This window comes from Jaculus jaculus, chromosome 4 (assembly GCF_020740685.1).
Source record: "Jaculus jaculus isolate mJacJac1 chromosome 4, mJacJac1.mat.Y.cur, whole genome shotgun sequence".
Classification (NCBI taxonomy): domain Eukaryota; kingdom Metazoa; phylum Chordata; class Mammalia; order Rodentia; family Dipodidae; genus Jaculus; species Jaculus jaculus.
Window position 1 is genome coordinate 17,589,905 of NC_059105.1, and position 5,424 is coordinate 17,595,328.

Consider the following 5,424-nt stretch of genomic DNA (forward strand, 5'->3'; position numbering starts at 1 on the left):
CAAAGGACCCAGGTTCGATTCCCCAGAACCCACATAAATTCATCCAGGTGCACAACGTGGCATGTGTATCTGGAATTCATTTGCAGTGGCTAGAGGCCCATTCATTCAAACTCCTTATCTCTCTGACTATCTATCTCTGCCTCTTTCTTTCTCTCTCTCAGATAAAATAAAACATACTATCAAGAATTTTGCCAGGCGTGGTGGCGCACGCCTTTAATCCCAGCACTTGGGAGGCAGAGGTAGGAGGATTGCCATGAGTTCAAGGCCACCTGAGACTACATAGTGAATTCCAGGTCAGGCTGGGCTAGAGTGAGACCCTACCTCAAAGAAATCAAAAAACCAAAAAAAAAAAAAAAAAGAATTTTAATATATTAACATGTCATTTGATAATATTCCTGTCCTATTACCCTCTTTTGCACCCCCATTCCACAAGCACCCTCCTTTTCCCAAGTAGTCCTTCTATTTTGATGTCTCATTTTTTTTGTCCTCTATGTCAAAATGTTGATGGGCTCAGAACTGTGCAGGTCTTTGGGAGAAGTGACAACCACGGTGATGTCATGGCTGTACCAGTCAGTTCCTGTCCAGAGGACAGTGCCCCAAAGTACTCTTTCCCACCCCGCAGCTCTTACATTCTTCCCACCCAACCTCTTCCGCAAGGTTCTCTGAGTCTTGTAGGGCATGATAGAGATGTCTCTTTTTAGGCTGAGCTCTCAACAGCCTCTGGTTTTCAGCTTTGATGAGTTTCTAATCTCCTCTGTGTCTACCGCCATCTCCATAGAGAAGCTTCTCTGGCCAGCAGCGAGAGCAGCATCCGCATTCTTTCCACCCCGTCCTCTGTGGGGCTCCCTGAGTGTGACAAAGATGACTCATCCAGTGCTCGGCACTGGGCTTTTGCTCTTCTCCTCACCTCGATGGGTCCTGGGTCTCCCTGCTATTCACCGCCATCTGTAAAAAGAAGCTTCTCTAACCAACAGTGAGAACAGCATTAATCCATAGGCATAAACATGCATTTCGAAAGCAATTTGGTGGGCTCACTGAATCTTAGGTCTCCCCAGGATTCACTGCCATTTATAAACTGAAGATTCCTTCTCTCAGGACTGGGAAGATGGCTTAGGGGCTAAATGCATTTGCTTACAAAGTCTAATGGCCTGCTTCAATTTCAAAGCCACCACATAAGCCAGACACAAAATGTACCTATGTGTCTGATGTTTGTTTGCAGTTGCAAGAGGTCCTGACACACTCATACACACATACATGCACACATGCGTGTGCAGGTGTGCACACACAAGTAAATTAAAATAAAAATTTTTCTAACCAGTACTCGGGAGGCAGAGGTAGGAGGATCGCCAAGCGTAGTTTGAGGCCACCCTGCGATTACATAGTGAATTCCAGGTCAGCCTGGTCTACAGTGAGACTCTACCTCGAAAAACCAACAACAACAAAAAATTCTCTAACCAAAAGTGAAACAGCATTTATCAATGAACTCAAATATATACATTTAGAAGCCAATTTGATGGGCTCAGTGTATTCAATTAGCTTCTCTCTAGGGCCTGTGTCCTTGGCAAGCTGTGGGCTCTTGATTTAGTTTACAGTACCAGACATGAATTCCCTCCCACTGAGCATACCTCAATGCAAGCAAGTGCCTTTAACCACTGAGAGATCTCCCCAGAACCCTAGCAAGCCTCAATTCTATCTAAGAATAATTGGTTATCTCCATAACTTAAGTGCCATTATTGCATCCATAGGCATATCTTGCCTGTCAACCTTTTTCTTAAAGCCTTTACCTGGCTGGATGAGGCTCCCCCTGTAAGAGCAAATCTGCTTTCCTCAATCAACTTTATTTATCTTGTTTTTTATTTTACTATTTTCATATATATTATAAATAATTAAATATATAATATAGTATTATATATTTTTATAATATTTATTTTCTTATTTTATTTTCATATTTTTATTATTTATTTGCAAACACACAGAGAGAGAGAAACTGGAGAGGGTGCACCAGAGATGCTCGCTGTTGCAAACAAACTCCAGATGCATGTGCCCCTTTGTGTATCTGGCTTCCTGTGGGTACTGGGGAATAAGCCTTGGTTGTTAGGCTTTGTAGGCAAGCACCTTGACAGCTAAGCCATCTCTTCAGACACCCCCCACACACACACCTAGAAAACTTGATCAAACACTTGAGTGCCACAGCCCAGTAGAGTTGAAATATAAAATGCCCATGATACTCTCCCCGTGCCCACCGGAGCCCTTTGATGCACCCTTAGGGTATCTGGTTATATTCTGCTCTCCCCCTTCCTCTTCAAAGCTCAGGGTCTTCCCTGATGAATTCTACATGGAAGGGCCTGGGGGACTCTCCCTTCCTGATCTTTAACTTCCCAACAAGGTGGATCCCATGCTTCAAGGACTCCCAGAACTACATCACCCCCCCACCACCTCCCCACAAGAGACCCCTCTTACAGGTGATGTAGGGTATAGACTGTGCCCGGAGGACGCAAGTAGATGGCCCTGCCCACACCCTAATTCTCCATTGCTATTCTGGAGAGAATCCCGAGTTAGGAGCCCTATCTTGCTTGGGAAATTATATCGGCCCAACTGATTACTGTCTGCCTCCAGGGAAGATAAGGACTTAATTCTTTCCCCAAACCTAACCCAGAGAGGGGCTCATAATGTTGAACAAATTAGAAGTATTCACTGAGCCTCCCTTATTCAGAACATACTATGCCACACTATGAGCACAAACTCAAGACTCAGATGGTCACAGTGTCTAACTTCCAATGTGTCTCTGTGGTTCTGGGGAGATTCCCTTCCCCATTCTCCCCTCCCCTCCCCTCCCCTCCCCTCCCCTCCCCTCCTCTCCTCTCCTCTCCTCTCCTCTCCTCTCCTCTCCTCTCCTCTCTCTTCCTTGGATCTAGTTACCTCTCCCCTTCCCAGAAGGCAAGAGTCAGATCCCTGCTTTCTCTGCAGTCTCCCAGAGTCGGGTCCCAGGACCAGGCCTGGTCCCCTTGAGCCCCTGAGTGAATTGAGCTGAGCTTTCTACTGCACCTACTGGAAGCGACTCCGATACCCGGCTGTGGGCAAGGCACTGGGGCTGATGCCTCGCTTCCAGCCTGGGATACTCCTCCAGCCACTGTGTCTGCGGGCTTTGCAGAGAAAGAGGAAGCAGGACGCTCTTTGGAGAAAGTTCCAGCTTTGCACACAGCTCTTCCTGCATCTGTGCCGCCCCCTAGGGGGCTCCCCAGACTATAGCATCCCGTCCCCTGACCTGCAGCCTAGTCGCGCCCCCTGGTGGTGAGATCCTCTCCTCTAGGGTCCAGGAAAGAGGAGATTTTAAATTCAACTTGGCCCTGGATATAATTTAAATTTCTCTTATGCGAGATATAACTCTGGCTCGTTTCCCTTTTTTATTTCAAAAGTACTGTACTACACGCTATGCCATCAGGATAGTAATTTGTATATGCTTTTAGGTTGTTTTAAAAATTCAAAAAGTAGGCCGGGCGTGGTGGCGCACGCCTTTAATCCCAGCACTTGGGAGGCAGAGGTAGGAGGATTGCCATGAGTTCAAGGCCACCCTGAGATGACAGAGTTAATTCCAGGTCAGCCTGGACCAGAGTGAGACCCTACCTCGAAAAACCAAAAAATAAATAAATAAATAAATAAATAAATAAATAAATAAATAAATATTCAAAAAGTACTGCACATTTATTATTTTAAAACACAGGAGAAGAGCTCTAATTCCAGCACTCCAGAGGCAGAAGTAGGAGGATCGCCATGAGTTCAAGGCCACCCTGAGACTACATAGTGAATCCCAGGTCAGCCTGGGCTAAAGCAAGACCCTACCTCAAAAAAAACCAAAAATAAAAAAATAATAATAATAAGTAATAAATAAAAGCATAGGTGAGGGCTGGAGAGATGGCTTAGTGATCAAGGTGCATGCCTATGATGCCTAAAGACCCAGGTTTGATTCCCCGCTACCCACATAAGCCAGATACACGAGTTGGCACACGCGTCTAGAGTCCATTTGCAGTGGCCGGAGGCCCTGGTGTGCCCATTCATTTTCTCTCTCTCCCCCGCCCCAATCTTACTCTCTCAATAAAATTAACTACTTTTTTAAAACACAGGTGATAGCTACAGATGACTGGGCTTCTGCGTGAGAAGGAAAATACTTAGTAGCAGAGGCCAGTAAGTTTAAAAGGAGACATAAAGGGAAGAGAAAGGAAGGGAGGAGGGTACTTAATAGGTTGATATTGTATATATGTAAGTACAATGATTGAGATGGGGAGGTAATATGATGGAGAATGGAATTTCAAAGGGGAAAGTGTGGGGGTGGGGAGGGAGGGAATTACCATGGGATATATTTTATAATCATGGAAAATGTTAATAAAAATTTTAAAAATAAAATAAATAAATAAATAAAAAGTAAAAAAAAAAAAACCACAGGTGAACAGAAAGAAAACCCCAAATCAAGTTGCTAAATAAAAATGCAGGCCATCCACTTAAGTTTAAATTTTAGGTCCATAACACATAATTTGGATTGGGCATGCTTGCTCTATAAAGAGAAAGAAAGAAAGAAAAGGAAAACTACTCATAGTTGATCTAAAACTCAAATTTAAACAGCTATCTGACTCTATCACCTACTTATGCCGTATTGATAAATATATTGATACAGCACTTCCCTTTCCCTATATGTGCATTTTTGCCTAAAGGGTGGAGCTCAGAAGGTGGACTGTTTAGCATCTTATTTTCACCACTCAACCTCCCTAGAACATCCTTTCATGACACCCGGTGTTCTTTAATGGCCCTTTTCCATGTGGTTTTTCATGCTGTTTTAAATTTCTTGAAGTAACTCCAGTTCCCCTACTCTCCAATGGACCAACCCCCCCATGGCAGAACTGCGGGGATTATAAGTGTGACATCTGACTCCAACTGTCCCTTTCTGTTCCTCCCCTGGTTTCACCTCCAGGGGTGCCCATGTTCATGTGTTGTGACCCGGATAAGCACAGAGATAACTTTTCTCGCATGGGCTGTGCCTCTGGCTCCAGTCCTTTCCCTGGTACTCCTCAGTCATCAGCTCTTTTTTTTTTTTTTTTTTTTTTTTTTTGAGGGGATGGAGGGGAGAAAGTATGGATACACCAGGGCCTCCTGCCCACTGCTAAATGAACTCCAGACCAAGATGCATGTGCCACTTTGTGAGTCTAGCTTTACATGTGTACTGGGAAATCTGGGGAATTGAACCCAGGCCATCAGGCTTTAGAAGCAAGCACATTTAACCACTGAGACGTCTCTCCAGCCCCTCAAATCACCAGTTCTGGGGCCTGTTACTGCTCTACCAAACTTCACTGCGACACAGCTTTTGTGGATTGGTGACCGCGGTAGTCATTGTGAGGTTGATCTCTTCTCCACTAGAGGGCAACCTTGTCCTAG